This window comes from Sinohyriopsis cumingii, chromosome 2 (genome assembly GCF_028554795.1).
Source record: "Sinohyriopsis cumingii isolate HCF-2022 chromosome 2, ASM2855479v2, whole genome shotgun sequence".
In the NCBI taxonomy this organism is placed as follows: Eukaryota; Metazoa; Mollusca; class Bivalvia; order Unionida; family Unionidae; genus Sinohyriopsis; species Sinohyriopsis cumingii.
In genome coordinates, this window is record NC_142962.1 from 81,207,435 (window position 1) to 81,227,392 (window position 19,958).

Sequence of the window (19,958 nt, forward strand, 5' to 3'; positions counted from 1 at the left end):
AGCAAGGATATACAAAATACATGTGTTTCTTATGCGAGTGGGATAGCCGAGCAAGGGAAATGCACTACATGAGGAAGGAATGGACTCACAGGCAGAATGTAGCCATTGGAGAGAAGAATATCCAACACCCAGCTCTGGCTGAGGCTCAGAAAATCTTGCTACCACCCCTTCACATCAAACTAGGTTTGATGAAGAACTTCGTGAAAGCCATTGACCGGACTTTGCCAGCATTCCGATACCTGCATGAAAAATTCCCTCGACTCAGCGAAGCAAAGATTAAAGAGGGAGTTTTTGTGGGTCCTCAGATTCGAGAGCTTCTCAAAGATGACCGGTTCAACAACTTGCTGGAAGGTGACGCGAAACAAGCATGGAATGCTTTTCGCCTAGTTTCTACAAACTTCCTCGGAAATGTTAGGGCAGAAAACTATAAGGAACTAGTAGAAGACATGTTGATGAAGTATAAGAAACTTGGCTGCAATATGTCTCTAAAGATTCACTTCCTTCATTCCCATTTGGATTTCTTTCCTAGCAACTGTGGTATTGTTAGTGATGAACACGGCGAACGTTATCATCAAGATATCGCAACAATGGAACAAAGATACCAGGGAAAATGGTCCACTACAATGCTGGCTGACTACTGCTGGACACTCCTCAGAGATGCTCCCGAACAGCTGTACAAGAGACAGGCGAAGAAATCTAAGATGTAGTCAATGACTTGATTTTTTATAGGTAGGCTATTACAGTTGACCTTTTACTATTGGAATGCATTTCGTTATGTAAACATTAATTTCTTGCAGATTACAAAAAAACTAGAGCCAATTTTGCAATTTGACTGTCATATTCGTGTTCAGCACATAAAAATTGATAAGAATTGACTAATTTTATTTCAGTAACATGACTTTTGTAAAAATTTGTTGTCCAGTGTAATAAGTAAATAGTAAACTCCCCACCCCCAGACCCTAGCTCGTAAAATCAGCTTTTCTCGATCCGGTTTAGTGCTTTTAAGCCACAGTAAAAGTCCATAACGATCGATAATATTCGTCTGGAAGTTTTGTGATTACAACTAATGCGCAGATTATGTAACCATCAAAAATTAAGAGACTTTGGCAAAATTAGTTTGCATTACATTTTGGAACATATATATTTTATTTAAAGATAAATAAAATCATCTACATGGTCACATTGGCATTCACTTTAGTTTTACTATGTATTATTCTAAATTGGATGGTATTTGTTTCGTAACAGGATGGGAGACAATATTGTTGTGCATAATCGAAGCCAGTTGGTCTGTCTCAGTCCAGGCTAGAAGGACCGGACCAGACAGACAGGGTAGGAAACCGCTAAAAATGTGCAAGATGTCGTCGTGGAAAGAATGAATATCTTCCTATGTGTACCCGGTTAATTTCCTTATTCTAGTGACTGGTTACCAGTGTATGTACAAATACAAATCTGTCCATCTACAGTGACATTACAAGCTGGTCAGACAAGCCGTTACAGTACAGTAGTAGGAAGCTATTCTACTCGTTTTAGGGGGCGCTCAGTTGATATTATGAACTCTGAACGGTGTAAGGTAAAGTTGTTTACATTTGCAACATGCACAGTGGATAGAATGTCGCTATACCTCTGTTTCTTTCATATACTGTGGCTGAAATTTAAACTTGTGGAAATTGTACATGATCGAAGCACGTAAGTAACTAAAACGACTGCTCCCTTGTGCTAAAACATCAGCCTGAATTAGTTTAAAGTACCATATCTTTAAACAGTTATTCAAATAGGGAAAATGAATTTTGCCAAACTAAAGAATACCAGCTTCTGGATGTGCAACGAATGAATGACCAAATATATAAAATGTAAAATGTTATCGGCTATTTTTTTTTAAATTTACCACTGAAGTCCATATTTTTTTAAAGGTGCACGTCTGAAGTAAGAACAAGCAGTATACTCTATAACCCATATCATACTCATCAATCATACCCCAAAATAAAGGGAATTAAAAGTTCTTTGAACATTACATAAGATATAAAAGGTCTTTTTTAATGATAAAACCAGGGAGGAAACCCGGTGAAATTCAATTTCTTTAAAACTAACTCTATGTAAAATGCGAAACTATAGAGCGCCAGCTTAATCAATGGACGATGTTTAATTAACGTGATTTCGAAAACGGGATGAAATGTCTGGATAATTCGCAGCCGTCACGCAAACAAATGCAGAATTTGTGAAGCTCTTTTACCCCTATGATGTTTGTTGGGGCCTGTTCCAGTCTGGATGATTTAGACTGATTCTCTTCGAGAACATCGGCACACCTAAGTCTAAGGGTGGTTTTATTTAGGAGCTGGCGGTATCTCCTGCTTTATCCAGGTAAGATTTTGTTGTTGTTGTTGTTGTGGGGTTTAACGCCATTTTTCAGCACACGACAGACTATGCATGGCAGAGAGCATGAATGGTGGAGGAAGAAACCGGGAAAATCTCGGGAAGACCCAGCGACCCAAGAGAAAGATACTGGCAAAGCTTCCTCACATACCCACATTAGCTGAATCCTAGACTCGAACCCCGCGGACAGAGGTGAGATGGCAGTGATCCGTAACGGAGAGCGCTTTAGACCACTCGGCCACTCGGGGCCCCCAGTCCTGGTAAGTATGATTCCGTAAAAGAAACCTGTGAAAGTAACTATGGAACAAACCGGAGTTACTCGTATCCATTAAAAAACAGTGAACTCGATCACAGTGCGAAAATATTTGTTGTCCGTTATAGTCAGCCAAACTTCCATGTCTAGCTTCTCAAATGGAGTAGATGATGTTTCACTGACACGGGTCCGCGCCTTCGTAAACTCGTAACGTTACCATGTTTGTACACGCCAGTTTATCGCAGGGATTCCCCGTGCGCGTACAACACGGGTCCGGTCCGAGCACAGCGGAGCGTACGGTGATAACAAACTCGCGTGTATATTTGTGTGTAAAATGGTCATATTCGGCCTACAATTCAGCTTGGATGTAATCGATCAAGTCTTTTGCATACATTTTGCTCCTTTTGACCATCGTTGTTGCATAAATTCCTTTATTATATGCTCATTTTTTCCCCTTTAACTCTACATTGTCAGAATCGTGCAGTATTACCCGATATTGAATCCGCGCGACAATACACATATAGCATTCACGTGCATAAAGGAACTACTTTCAATTGTAAACAAACAATGGACGCAGACGTCAGCACTTTTGATTTGTACACAAATCATGTACACTCGCGTAAGAGGCTCTTTACGTTGTGGTTGTTTAAATTTGTTTCTGAATGAACTAAAACAGATGTTTCGTGGACTGCCACATACCAGCTGCTTTGGCACATTCCGCGTTGATACAATGTTACGGATTTATGCTAGCTCCGGGTATATAACAGACGCAAGATAAGGTCCTTACAAATAACATACAAGTGACAAGTTATATACTCTCTTCTTTAGCTGGTGATAAGAATGGCAAGATAAAATATACTTACAGTTTTACATCCTGAATTTCCTCAAAATGTATTTTCTTAATTCTGCAAATCCGAATTACATGAGCCATGTCATAGGTTTTCAATCTGGATTAAACATTTCGAAATTGTGCTGTAATTTCGATGATAAGTGCAATTGCATACTCCTTACTGCACTCAAAATGAAATAAGCATTAAATTCCATAGACTCATTTTCATAATTGCAATTGAAAGACTTCATATTTTTCCCACACAATGATTTCAAATAGTCAATGACAGAACAAACACACTTGCAGATGTAAACACGCTTCTCCCGCGCCGCTTCAATCCGATGTATTTCATGTATAATCTGCACAGATGAATCCAGTCCAAAATTACAAACTTTCGTTGAATCGGAACAAAATACCAAAATATATTCATTCCAGATCAAATGGAACAGTTGTTGCAATGCGCATTCATTCACAATATGACTGCAAATTTCAATTTTAACTAGACACGCCATTTTCTTTCGAAAGTTATGTCGAGCGCGCGACTAAGTTCAAATTTATCTGGGCAGAGTTATGTGCGCATTAATAATTATGTTGTGTAATGATAAATCTGCGCTTGTGTATTTAGTTTCGAATACGGCATTCATTCATTTACGTTGTTCCTTGTAGCGTATTTTGTTTATATAAGTAAGCCTTAGGTAAAATAAGAAATTGAGCATATAATAAAAAGGTTACTGCATTTGTATGGGAAAATATGAACTCGTTTTGTCGGATGGATATACTGCACTCCCAAGGTCGTGCAGTATTCCAGCCAAAAACTTCATTCATATTTTCCCATACAAATGCAGTAACATATAACTACGACTTTTTACGATAAAGCGTTCGAAGTCTGCCGAAGCCGCTGAAAGTCATTGTTGGTTACTGATATTTTTATCCAGCAATGATATTTTCTCTTCCACTTCATCGAACCTAAGCAATACTGACTTAAATCTGACTTAAAACTATCAGCTCAAGGTTTTAGTTCTTTTTGGCCGATATCAGATTGTTTTACACCTGCGCAATATTTGAGAGCATTCATGTATGCTTCAGCTAATTCCATGTCATACATGGACTTTTATTTTGCTGGAAAAGAACCGTGCAGGCTTTGTATTTCCGTAGCAATTTGCTACGTTAGGTCTATCTGTCATCCTGGCATTTATATAATTTTCAGTGTTTGAAGAGAAAATTTTGCGATCATAAAAGGTGTTAACCATTTACTCGATTGCAACTGTATGCAGATCAAATCCGTGTTTTGGTTCTGCCTCAGCGCTAGAACCCGGTTCCGTACCTGCGCACGGAGTCGTAGCAAGTTGTCAATTTCAGGAAGACGCGCACGCACTTCCAATCAAGTAATTACTTGTACAACTGTTATACATTTGTAGAAAATAGTTTTGTGGGAATGTCTTTGTTTTCAGCAGTTGTTTGCAATCTTCTCTAGTTTATCTAGAACTACATATATTGCGAATGTCTCTGCAGAACCCATGCTTTTTGTGAGAGTGGAATCGTGCAGGAAAAATTGGAGTTCGACGCTGTGTGATTCAACAATTCAAATTTGATTGGCGCCTGTAACCACGAGTTCTACATCTGCATCTGCGTTGACTGCAAAATGTTGAGGTTCCTACATGTATATTTTATATGATCTACATGTTCGATGGTGTCCGTGACATGTATATTGACGTTAGCAGATCAAGCGTAATTGTCGCTGAAATAATGAAGTCTGAGAGCTGTCATTGCAAGATCAACGTACTCTTTCTAAAGCGTCATGATGCCGGTGTTTATAAATCCGACTTTTTCATTGTCGCCGTATGCGGGATTCTTGTCGGCGCAATAAAGCTCCCCTAAGACAAATGCTCATTTACAGAAGAAAATACTAAAATGTGGACACCTTGACTCATAGGCGTAATAATGTGTAATTTTAATGCTCCATATCGCAACAGAGGCGCGTCTGTATCCCACACAGTATCGGATACATCTTTGAACAATGTGGTTAAAATCAGATCTCCGCTGTCCTATGGGAACATGTATGATAGTGGAGATCTGATTTTAATCCGATTGCATCTGTGAACAGAGGGGCTCGTATCGTTGCTTACAATTTACCTGTCATACATGTACTATATAATAACTCGAAGGGATGACACTTCTCTCCTTTCTCACGCAACCCATTTAAGTTATAAATAAATGCAGGGCGTCATTTTCTTTTAACCAATGAGAGGACAGTATTCCCATTCAGCGGGGTTTCACATGCATATTAAGCGGGCGCGATCACGGCCATGTCGAGCAGTAGCGTTGGAAAATGGTCTGGCATTCTTTAAAGGTATGATAGCAAGCCAAACTTTGGATACGCATACAAAATCGAATGCCTGAGGTAAACACTGGTACCAAATTTATTATGCTACGCAAAACGTAGCTTGAAATAACAGCGTTTATTCTTAAATGTCTCGCGCGAGAAAGGAGAGAAGTATCCTTCCTTGTAGTTATTATACAGTACATGTATGACAGGTAAGTTGTAAGCAACAATACGAACCCCTGTGTCTGTGAACCGAGCCATCGTTATACATTATTGATTACGTCCAATAATTTTTTGTACGACCGTAATCCGTTTCCCCTCGCCATATTTGCAGTAATGAATCAGTATTGGTTGCCGTCAACTCAGCCAGACGTTGTTACGCAACATAATTGTTGATTTTACATACCGACGCAGGCTATATTGCCGTGGTTGCAAGCGCAACCGCCTTTGACTGCGGAGTCACCATTCGTCCTAGTCGATCTCGAATTGGGGAAAACCGCCTGCTATCCGAGGTCATTCAACTAATCCGCAGCAGTATTTTTGATGCTATCAATGACTGGCATTGCAACTAGCTACGATGTCGTAGCCTCAACTTGATTTTTTGTGGGTGAGGCTACGAACTGATCCCATATCATGTAATGGAGCACAAAAAAAAGTCATCACTAAAGTCAGAAAAATAAACAGTGTATAAATCTACTACATGAGTATAATCCTGTTGTGGAAGAAGTTTGGCTTATTTTGAATTTATTAAGCCCTTACACGATAAAATAAATCGGCATGGTTACACTAACCTCACCGTGTCCGCCATGACAGATAACGCGAGACTCTCGCTGTGACCCCTTACGTAAGGCTTGCCAGACCATATTTGGATATTCTACGCTACGGTATTATCAATCTAGTGGCGAATAATGGTTTCTTGGTGGAATTTCAAAGTTGCCGATAAACCGTATTTACTTTTAATACGCAGAATTTCTGACTCAAACCGCGTCGTATTTTTACTACGATTTGTTTACGTTTCCAAATAAGGCCTCAATGTCCTTATATGGCACAAAAACAAACGAGGAAGTAATCATTATTTGAACTAATATGGATTTTACAACTATTTCTACAATGATTTTTTTTCGGTACTTCCGATATTAAATAAGAAGACTACTCAATTTATTGGATTGTATGCAAGGAATATGTTCAAATTCTTGATATTAGGCTAAAAGAGCGCCGTGTGTGAATCACACCCGGTTTGCTCCATTGACACTTATATGCTCATATTAGTACCCTGTCCACGAGGCAGGAGTAAGGGTAGTAATATTAGTACTAGCATTGCAACCAGTTTAGTGAGGCGAGACTTACGAGTACCTTTGGTCTTGTAAACAATTTCCGTAAGATGTCGCGTAAACTGGTTTTCTCGCTTTGACAACACGAACATATGTTACCCATACGTGTACGATCATCACAGGTCCAAAGCGTTCCCGTCCTGGTCCACGACAAAGACGTACTTACCTTGGTGGAGGAGTCTTACTCGGAAGATACACGGGCATCGCTTGAGTAATTGACAGCAAATCAACCAAGGAAACTCCAAACAATATGTAACTCTGCGACGCCTGTGTTGTCGAGGTGGTGGGGACTCTATAACTACCACTGATGGCTTCACAGTAAGAAATTAAGAAATCTCAATCCCATTTTGAGAGTCAGTTTAAAATTTATCTCAAAAAAGGATATCTTTATGACCTAAAATAATTACCGTGTTCATCAAATGATGTATTCATATGCATGTTTATTTTGTGTAAATAAAAAAAAGGCCGTGTACTGTTATATTAACATGGATAAAGGCCGCAGAGATATTAGTGCACATGTATTATCATCAGTTTGATATTATCAATAATACTGTTGTTGTTGTTGTTGTTTAATTACAGAAAAACTTTATTGTAACGCGGAAAGGGGTGAGGATCAATTTATAGTTATTAATAATATTATTTTTGTTATTGTTTAATTACAGAAGGACTTTATTGTAAGTGGGAAACTGGTGAGGGAAGGTCTTTTTCCCACAAATATAGTACAAGATGTTTCTATATCCGCATTGCTTTTCACATGCTGGAGACAGTGTTAATTTCTTTAAGATTGTTAATCCAACATGAATCAATTCAACGCGTGTCTTATATATATAAATAAGTAAATATGTATTTCACATTCCGTACTCCGTCATCTCAAATAACAAGCAGGAATATTTGCAAATGCTTAGTTTTTCTGTTCAGTCTCAACTTGAACAATGACTTAACTAAGGGTTCAACATTGGTGCTTAATATCATATTTGTATAAGTTCAGAAAATATTTTTATATATAATATAGACATAAACAAATATTTTTAACTAGACTGTAACGAATTTTGGACATTCAATGCGTCAAAGATTTAACCCTTTGGTGGTTTATTTAATACTACAAGTATATTCGGAATCTTATGGGCATACAATGTTTTGAATTAAAACAAAAAAAATGGTAAGATTCACTTTAATGTAAATCTCTCTCTCTCTCTCTCTGTGTGTGTTTGTGGATCATTCTAGAGCTATCTATGGTACTGATTGAACGACTGCTCTGCACATCAGAAGACGAAAATCGTACATGTTTACAATGAAAAATGGATCCATCAGATCTGTTTATTTACGTGATTTTTAACCGTGGGAAAAAAAATTGGAGAGAAAAAACTGATTTTAGAATTGTACAAAAATATAGTAATTATAGTTTTCAGCAGATTCAAAGCATAGATGTCAAAATCCGCTGAATCAGCGTTTTGTTTTCTTTTTCTTACGATGATGAAGGGAAATTAGATGAGTATGTCTTGCTCAAGAATAATCTGCCTTTGGATGGTCTTCGCATTTCCACAACATAGAATAAAAGCATCAAGTGACCAAATCAAATTCCACACAGACACATTTCTAGTCATTTGATACGATACTGGAGTCTTATTAAAACATTAAAGGAACTGGTTCTCTCCAGCAAATAGTAGTACGACATAGGTTATGAGGTGTTTATTTTACACAATTCATTGTCCTAAATCTCTAGAGTGTTTAACAAAAGTAGATCATATTTGTCCTATTTGAAAGTAATCTTAATTTATGTATTTATGCTGACTCATAAATCAGGCTGGCTGAATACAAATATGTCTCCTGACGTAAAATGGTAACTGAAGTGTTGCTTGCTGGTGAAATTTATTCCTGACCATGATACACGTATTTTTGTAATTTACACAGTACACGACCTGAATAAATTACCAGAGGGAAAAGTACCTCAGCCTAATTATCACATTATTTATTCTCTCTCTCTCTCTCTCTCTCTCTCTCTCTTGCCGCGATTTCGGCACATCAGATATAACTGGGTAATATAATGAGATAATCGGGTTTTCTCAATGTTTCTACTTGGGTTGTATAAAACACAGGGCCGAATCGGGTCAAGTGATGGGGAAGGGGTTCAAAAATTTCAAAAGGGCCCTGACTTTCCTCGAAAGAGCAACAAAGCAACGTATATATGTATATTTACTCAAAGTGTATAATACCCAAGAAAGAAAAACGAAGGTATAATTTCAATTGACAAGTGAATGTAAGTTTGTGTGTACGTTGTTTGTTTTTTTAGCAGGGGTAAGGGTGTGGGTGGTCCGGACACCCTGGTTCCCCACCCCACCCCCCGCCACGATCCAGCCATACATGTTCAACAACTGCAGTGGCGGCGCGAGGTGGGTTCTTTTTGGGATTAGCATTTTTTTTTTTTTTTTTTTTTTTTTTTTTTGCAGCTGAAATGTTCATATTAATTAACATTAACATCATTTTATTGGAGGGAATTCATCATACAGTTTCCAGTGGGGGGGAGGCATAAAAATCTTCTTTATAGCAAAGGAGGGGCGCCATTAAAAAACACTCGCGTCTCCACTGAACAGGTGATACCTTTATCTCGACGGCTGTCGAAATGGAATGCTCATAGAGTTGCAGAACCTTGATAACTTGTCAACTTTTGATGTACAATATAAAATTTGTGGGGAAAAAAATAATCAACCAAAACGAATAAAATAACAGTAATGAAGAAGAAGAAGAAACGTATTATATAAAAAAAACTCCTTAAAACGACCAGAAATTGTAACGAAAGAAGATTAATCGCATTCTCTAATGCATGTGGTGTGTAATAATAAAAGATGAAATGGCTGTAGGCGTCAAAATTTGATGACCATGGCCGTTTATTTATCATCCTGTGGATTAATACACACTATTATTCACCTAGTTGCAACCTCCCTAGCAAATCCATCTCGTTTGCTACGTATTTAACCTATATCTTTGAAGTGATTTTAAACTGAGCACAGTTCTTTCCAAAATATTTTTTGATATGTGTTCTTGAAAAGCGCAAAATTGCCTATGCTTACTGGCGTAAGTCCGCTGTCAAATCTTCATTTTCGGATGTGCGTAGTTTTTCACGTTGAAAAGTTCTTCAATTTCAGAGATACGTAAATCTTGATTGTAGTTTATAATCCCATAATGCCTAAGGTCTCACTGGACAGTTTATCTGGTGAAGTTTCATCCGACAATGACCTATTGCAGAAAAATGAGAATAATTTTACACTGAAGATACAAATAAAAACAAACTAATGATTTTTGTAGAAAACATACATGTGAGATTTTGACTGCGGCAATCAGGTTAATTCCTAATGCAACTGGTGGGTTTTATATTGAACCAACACCGCCACCAACCCCTCTTTTTTACATTCATTTTTGACAGGAAAGAGCTATTTTCAATATTTTCCTGTGACAAGGCAGCTAAAAGAATCAGTATGTGCCTTATGTATGAATCAAGTTCACTAGTACTATAACAAATTAACATACTTGTCATCACCCCTCAACCATCTTGATTTTTAGATATTTACCTCTGTAGCAGACACATGTAAATACGTAAGCCAAGTCGGCTGCTCATTTGCAGCCCAAGTTACGCATTTGATCTCCAATACTCGTCTAACTGTGACAGGCAGTCACAACAAGCCAACCCATTTCCAAGCCTAACTCAAAGTAAATCTCAACCGCATTACAGGTCTAGCTTCTGTGTGAATTTATAAATGCTAGGCTTGTGATAATTAGGTTCATGCCTTCTACCTTAAAAATTACGGGGGTGTCAAAATACGAAACTATCCAGTGAGACCTAAAAAGAAGTGATCGGTTTTGGGGGAAAAAAGCCACCAGAACTTGTAAAATTTGAACCGATCATTTTCATTTGACATTATGGGATTGTGGACAACATGCAGTATTGTCTTACCCCTGAGGTGAAGAGCTAGACAACGTACGAAAACTAAACACATCTCTGAAATAAAATATTTAACTGCGGAAGTGCACCAGTGATTATGGTCAATTTAACTTTTGTAAAAATACGTGTCAACACACTTTAACGAGGAATATTTCTAATTTTAAATCACAATGGCAACAAAGTAAAGGGGCAAATTGTTTCGAATGGCTTCTTAGGCTCTTAAAATACATATATTTTGGCCAAGTTGCTTGGGGTAGGTATAATATCCAAAATTATAAAGTAAATCGCCAGACAACAGATGCGCTTGCTTTGCGGCGATAGTGCAGAGTGGTTAAGCAGTCTGATTAAAATCAGATTTCCTCTGTCCTATGTGTAGATCTGACTCCCCGCATAGGGGCCATGTTTTGGTGCCTATGATATTACTATAATCTCAATTTTTCGGCCAATGAGATGAAGTCTTTTATATTCGCGTTTGGGAGACTGAGCAGTATAACTGAAGATCATCAGTGTGTGGAAGAGAAAAAGAAAGATGGAGCATTACCACCAACAACATAGTTCAATTTTACAGATGAATTTATTATTTATTGTTCAAAAAAGGAAGTGTTAATGACTTCCTCTCAGTTGTAACCTTTTTCTCATAAAATAACGAGCTCCATTAATTATCTATCTGTACATGATATTCTCGTGATGTTCTGTTTTGTGCCTGCCCAACCAAAATCTATATTAAATATGATCTAATGATTTGATTGAATGTAGCTTTTCGCACATCTATTAATCCATTGGTAGCTAATATCAAGAATAAAAAAGTATACACAGCCAGTGATTTGATCTTTGGGTTCAGAAGAATTAATTTAATCAGCTGACAATGTTCTCCGTTATGGACCGATACCTGCTCCATATTTATATATATACGTCGGCTCGCGAAAACTTCGATTTACAATTTCCATTTTCTTAGGCCTAATATCAAGTAGGTATTTTTTTTATATTGAGGTATTTTCCAGTAATCACGTGATGGAGTTTTAAAATTGTTGCAGATCAAATTAAATTATTCATCTCAATACCATTTTTATTTTATCTGAATGCATCGTCATCGGATCAATGTCTTTTGCATGCAGACACGTTTTTGCACAAGGAGACGGACATTCTATTATTTAATGCCAATAGAAAATCTCAAAACCAGCTGTTCCCATCTACGCTGCCCAGTTTGGCAAATCCTGCCAAACGTTCATGCAACACTGTGATCTGTATATGATCACTGAGTCTTCATTGTCAAATTGTTAAAGTGTAACTATTAAAACGTTTCATGGTTTGCATATGTAGCACAGAGTTTCAGTATATAGTACATTCACATTTTGTAAAATAGCTTCACAGTTTCAAGATTTGACTGTTCACTGAGTTGATTTGGTGGAAAGCAGTAAGATGCTGCAGTAGCTTTTTCTTCTTCTAAATATCAAGTCGATCACCTAAGGTGAGGTATCTTGAAGCGAGAACACGTTAGCAGCAGAGTCGACTACTTTTGGACTGGATTTATCTGGTCTTGTCGTTGTTTCGCTAGAGTCGGCTAATGGCGAGTTAAAGACATCTACAAAAACAACATATTTTTAGCGTGAGTAAATCCAGTTTAGTTCATTATCTATGATAAATTTAGTATGAAACTGGCTTTCCTTCTGCTCTGTTACTATTTTGCCACATTCACATGAAATTCTCTGTTGAAATTTTTATATAATCTTGGCATTACATCTGTTGTAATACCATTTTATATTCGTTTATTTCACACAATATTTAAATTTGATATTTTACATTTCCGGATTTTTTTTCTGTTCAATTTCCTTTATCACCTTTAATCTGTTGCTTCATATAACGTCTTCTAGGATTAAACAAAAACAGATATAAAATTTGCTAGGAACAAAGCCAGATGCAAAACAAAAGATGACTCGGCATAAAATGTTGCTATTTCAGAATAAACAATAGAAATGGCAAAACATTCTTACGACTGATAGAGAAGACGAATAGCAAATCGTTGGAAATAAAGTAGATATTCCGTATGGATTTTCTATTTATCAGGTATATAGATTTTCTTAATGTTTATACGGTTTTGAATGATGTACTAAAATAACATCTCTCCATCTAAGACGACTGGCAAACATTATTTAAGTCATCTTCACTACGATTTTGACAATTTAGTTGTTGACACAAATATCAGTAGTGAAGGGGGCTGTATAGGGCAAATGAGAACAAAGAAGGAAAAACACCTGGGGCTTAATAGGGCAAAGATTTATAGGACAAATGAGAACAATAAAGGAAAAACATCCTGGGGCTGTATAGGGCAAAAATGTATAGGGCAAATGAGAACAAAGAAGGAAATACACCCTGGGATTGTATAGGGACAATGGGAATTTAACATGGGGAATATTGGGTCTGCTTTTGGACAAGGGAAAGTGGAGTCTGTATAGCGTCTGACGTCACTGTATGGGAGATTTGTAATAATGTTGCAACCATGTGAGGTGACGTCACAGTACTGAGCAAAGATATATTTATATAACGCATACAATAGACAACATACAGCATATAACAGACACACACTCAAAATTGAGGCAAGAAAGCAATTCTTTTCGAGGCATATGAGTGGCCCTGAAAAGGGCCTTTGGGTTCTTCTTCTTCTATTTTCTCAAGTTCTTCAGCCATGTTCTTACTTTCTCCATCATTCCATTCTTCTTCTTTATCTCCGTCTCTGGAATTCATTCAGGATGGCCCATGGCTCTAAATTTCTCCTGTAACTTTATTCAGTTTTTATTCAGTATTTCAAATGTTTCTTTTGTCTTTCTGTTCTCTTCTTCTTTCCACTCTTTTGTCCAGGTATCTTTAATCTTCTTTACCTCTTCTTTCAGCACTTTTCTTATCGTTTCCACAGCTTTTATCAGCTGGGCCATTCCCCACTTTACATAGGACCACTCTGTCCAATACAATATGTTTTCTTTAAGCTTCCCAATCTTACATATTCTTGTTTAATCAATTTTCTTAATTTCTTCACTTCCTCCTCTATCATACCTTCTATCAGATCTTTGGATACTTTTAGACTGGTCACAAAATCCAGGCTGCCTGGGAATCTCCCTTCCTTATTAATCCTTTCCACCACATACATCCATTATCTAAAATAACTTTCTCTCAAATTCTTGAACAAATCTGAGACTGCTGCCATCTTCTTTGGTTATTCAAGGCTGAATGGCGCGAACGACGATCGCTTTGACTTTGTATTTGTCAAGCACGGATGTGAAGGAACACGTCTCCAACCCTCACTTCACATATTATCTACTATCCACACACGGAAAGGTGCCATAACTAACCACAAATATAACATCCACACACGCGAAGAAGCAAAACAAGCACAAATATACTATCCACACACGTGAAGAAGCAGAATCAAACCCACAAAATACTATCCACACACGCTAAGAAGCAAAACAAACACGACTATACTATCCATACACGTGAAGATGCAAACTAAAACCCAAAATATACTATACACACACGTGAAGAAGCAAAATCAAACCCAAAATATACTATCCACACACTTGTAGAACCAACATTTAACCAAAATATACTATCCACATACGAGGAGAAACAAAAACACATATATACTATCCACACACGTGTAGAAGCAAAATCAAACCCAAAATATACTATCCACACACGCGAAGAACCAAAATTTAACCAAAATATACTATCCAAACACGATGAGAAGAAAACAAACCCAGTTATACCGTCCACACAAAAGGAATGTAAAACAACAACACACTCTGCTATCCACACAAACGTACGGGAGCGCTTACAAACCCCAATAATCTACTATCCACACAAAGGTACGTGAGCTCATACAAACACACGCACACACACATACACACACACAATCATATTAGTAAATGAGTTAGTGTTTATATTCACACTACTCCACATTCACACAAATTGGCAACTTGAATAATGTCTCTTTTCTAGAGCTTTGGTTAGCCCTGAAAAGGGCTGTTTTTTTTGGAACTTCAGATGCACCTAGCTAATGCCGGCATATCCCAGGTCTGGCACCACAAACACATCACCTACTCTAATCTTGTTCCCAGTTCAGTCTTGCTCTTGGGAGCGCAGAGGCTGGTTGATTGGCTTCAGATTCCCAATCTTCCGTTTGGGGGATTCTGAAGCGTTCTTCTATTCTATGCCACACGTGGATGACGAAGTTGTGGTACTGGTCCATGTTGTGGTACTGCTGCTAGTGGTTGTTGTGGCTGTGGTTGATGCTGTTGTGGTGCTGTTTATGTCTGCGGAGGTGTCCTCACCACAGGTTTCACCTCACAACTTTGCCTCAGCATGAGGTGAGGTAGGATTCCTCTTTTCTTTTCCTCTTCTTCTTCTTCTTCTTCTTCTTCTTTTCCTTCTTCTCCTCCTCTTCTATCTTGGCTTCCTCAGCTATTGCCTCCATAGTCAGTTCATCTAATAATCTCCTGGCATACTCCAGGTGCATTTGGAGTTCCATTAACTTAGCGATTATGCTACTCATTTTTCGTTCTTCGCAAATCTTCACAAATCAACAGGGGTAGCCAAACTAACGAACGTTCCATTTATATTTGTCAAGCACGGGCGTGAAGGAAAACATCCCCTGTTACCAAAACTTACATTACCCATATCATTACCCCAAAGAAACATGGATCGCGCGGATATAAAAGAAACACCTTTTTTTACTGACAATAGCTAATTTACAATGTTGATAAGCTACGGAAACGAAGTGCTTATACACTCACTTCTAACAAAGATAAAGAAATGAAGTGCTTATAGACGCACTTCTATTTTTTTCTAACTGACTAACATACCATTGGCAATTGAATTAGTATTTCTTTTCTAGAGTATTGGGTAGCCCTGAAAAGGGCTGTTTTTTTGTGAACGAGGAGCTATGACAATCTTTTATGATTTAAGATTGCGGACTCGTCTGGCGGCAGGCTTTCCCACAGGATAGGGTCTGCTTCTACGGAAAGAAAAGGAGAACACCTTGGTGTCGACACGGCAGTCGACAAAACCTCTGTCAGGTACCTGCTTCTCTCTCTCTCTCTCTCTCTCTCTCTCTCTCTCTCTCTCTCTCTCTGCTGTTTCTGAAGTCTGTACTTCTCCGTCCATTCTTCTTTCTCCTTGTTTATTTCCTCTCTGAAGAGCTCTTCTATCAGGTCTTCAGTTACTTTCAACATTCTGACATTCTCTATCTCTTCAGGCTTCGATATCAGGCTTTGCCTGACACGATGCAAATTCACATAAGCTTCGTTCAGCTTGGCTAATCCTGAGCACATCTTCAAGGAAGGATGAGTCAACAATGGATGGTCAGACTGGAGACTATTCCACTTTATAGGGTTCAAGCGCGGACGCGATATAAAACATCCCTACACTGTTTAGAGTCGGAACGCTAAAATTGTTTGATTTGAGGGATAGAGAGCATGGTTCATGATACAAATGGCAAACAAACGACAGACTAATTTTTTTCTCAAAACACAACATTCTATATTCAAATAACTCACAATCAACAATTAATAAAAAAAATGTAAATTAACAATTCAATCAATAACAAACATTTTTTTTCAATAACCATCTATTTTGGAAAAGGTTGACAACGTTGTGAACTGAAGTTAGACTTCCACTGTTGGAAGTTATTGGGTCATTGATGTACACTACGTTTTCTAGCTAAAGACAAAAGATAAACATAATGGTCACAAAACCATTAATCTACTTTCTCATCGTTTTTAGAAGAGTGTTGGTCAAAATAAGTCGCTAAATGTTCTAAAGAATATCCAAGACTGCGTTGATAAAGACAATACATACAATATTGTCCACAAACTATGGAATCTGTGCCTTGTAATTTCACATTATTGAATCGTGTTGTCTGAGCATTTCTTCTCATTAAGTCCATGACATCGTCTTCCAAAGGAATGTTCACGCAAGCCTTTATACCACTGATGCAAAACGGCTTCTTCTGAGATGAGACTTCCATACGAATCGAAATATTCAACACAACATTCTTTAAGAAAGTAGACGGCTATCCAGTGGGTTCCTGGGAGATGACTGTTTTCCGTGTTGATAACATAAACTTGATGGTCGAGAGGTTTGCGATGAGGTAGTTCATCTTTACCACACACGACAGGATTCCAAGAAGCTGTGTACGAACTGTGGTTCAAAAGGTAATAAAGTTTCCAGGTATCCATTTTTGTGCGTTTTTTTTTTCACAGGTAATGATAAGTGATCAGTTCAATCCTGACTTTCTCTTTGAATTTGTCTGACAAGTAACTGTTTCGTCGTCTTGTCTCTGTACTCTGAGCCAAGAGAGCTTCGATGCGATATATCTCTAGAGTTGTTAATGGAGGAAAGGAATGTTCACGCAAGCCTTTATACCACTGATGCAACACGGCTTCCGAGATGAGACTCCAAGCTTCGCCCTGATACTCGTCCAATTTTTCTTTTTGACACAGCATCAGACATCGTGTTGAATTTGACTGAGCTGATCGTCTTGACATCCATAGCAATCTTTCTTGATCAATTCCGTAATTTTTTCTGCCAAGTGTTTGGTAAAACAGGAGACTAAATGCAGTTCTTGTTCTGGCCATCTGGACTTTATCACGATGTCCTTTTCGTCTTTGTCTTGGGGTTCTAGGTCCACGGCCTCCTCACATTCCATGTCCAAAGATTCTGCACCATGTAAAGAGGGATAACAGTTTTCCATGGCTTCTAATCGTCTAGAATGACTTCTCTCAAACTGTTGATTTCTATGGTATTATCGAATTCTGCATACAGGATGACGTTTACCGTTTTGAGTAGAGTTTCTACAAACTGAAGTTCCACACGCAGATGACCAGATTTTATAGAGTGGAAATGTCCCTCGTCGCTGCTTTGGTCTGGAGTGAAATCAAAAGCCCACAAAGTGTAACCTCCTGTATAATCATCAAACGAAATGCCGTGTCTGGTGTTCTTAACTAACTGTCCCGTGCCTTCGTACAGGGACAAATACGACCTCAAGTAATTCTTCTGGGTAAAGTTAGGTTCGAAAGGTCTGGTACACAAGGCCTTGCCATCGCGACTGACTTCGATCTTGGACACTTTGTAGGGCTTAAACTGGAATGGATTTTGATCGTGGGCTCCGTTGAGTGCTGCATTGTTCACGGTGTCAATGATAAAACGTTTGGGTAACTGTCCTTAGAACAGATGATCATCGATTTTGGATCGAAGTCCAGAGGCAATGGTGAAAATTTCACTTCCACGCGTCGTATTGGATACTTGGCGGTCGTTCTGCTCAAAGTGTGATTGCTGTCGTTTCCCACTTTAGGTAACACTTCCACACGACGCACGTAGAGCCTGGCTTCTTGGATGATGGTTTTGTATTCATTAGCATCGGCCATCAAATGTAATGCGGTACTGCTACGATTCAGTCTCAGGCAGATATCCACATCGTTCAGCAAATACTTCTCTTGCAACCACATGTCCAAATGCAAACGATCCATCAGATTGTCTTTCAACGGTCGTTAAAGCCTTCATTGTGAGGATCGTCATCTGCTGTCAGGGCTGCGTCGTTAAACGTGTTCTCACCTGCTGTGTCAGCTTTCCATCCCACGCAAGCATCCAGATGAGTGTTCTTGGTCTCTTTTCCGTGCGTCAAGAGATTTTCCAGGTACGCTCGGTAAGGGTAAGTATACATATTGCTGCTGACCAGCTTGTTATTCAAGTACAAATCCACTTCAATGAACAAGGAATGCATGAAATTGTTGACGGGAGATATTCTAGCATCGACACTTGGAGCAGTGCCGTCCGTTTTGATCACTTTGACTTTCAGGTACAAGTAATTGATATTCAGATCGATGTAATCTTCGGGTTGTCCTTTGATTTCAAACTCAATGGGAGCTGAATCCGTCAAAGAGGAAACGGGATGAAATTCGACCCATTAGGATTCTTGCATTGTCATCATGGTGGGTGGCATGGCAAACAGATCCAGTTCCAACTTGGAACAGGCACAAGACTCTAGGTGCATCATTTCTGTTTCTAATATTTAATAATTAAAAACGTCTAAGTCTCGATCAGTTCTTCTTTTCTTTGTCTTTCTAGCTTTAGCAGTGTGAATTCTTGTGAAAGGGTGTTTTGTTCGTCGTCTCATTCTGCTTTGTCCTTGCTGTTTCGTAAGGGAAGCAGGAATGCCTGACTCGGCAGCGTTCAGGGCATTTATAGAGTCTCTCGTCGGCCCAAAATGTCTTTACCCATTTGAAGCAAAACATTTTTCCTGCTCTCAAGAAGGTTTATTTAGGGTTTTGTTTGTCGATGATGACATTTGGGAGAAATTCTTTACCGTGTGTCAATGCGGCATCTTTCAAGGCGCGCAATCCGCGTGTCACCATCGGTTTCAAAACAGGAGCCGCCGAAGAAAGGCTGATTTCAACATATCTCCTAAACCGTGTCCTCGATGTCGAGCGACGTCTCGGTACACTGGATACATAAGTTACAATTCTTTGGAGAATCGTTTTCGAAAATGGAGTTTCACCATGACTTTTCCTTTGGAGAATGGAATATTTTGTCCCAGATCTAGTTTTATAGCAATGTTGACAGTGTCTAAATACGACTTACTGATGGATAAATAGTGAGAATGTACAAATTCGCGGTGAACGTGATAGGTATTTCCACTTTCCTGGTCATTGGCCGTGGTACTATCCACTTTGAAAAGAATGACACGCAGTCTAAATACGAATTACTGATGGATAAATAGTGAGGATGTACAAATTCGCGGTGTACGTGATAGGTATTTCCACTTTCCTGGTCATTGGCCGTGGTACTATCCACTTTGAAAGAAATGACACGCAGTAACGGCATGGAGGTGTGTCCCACCACGTTATCCTCCACCACAATGGAGT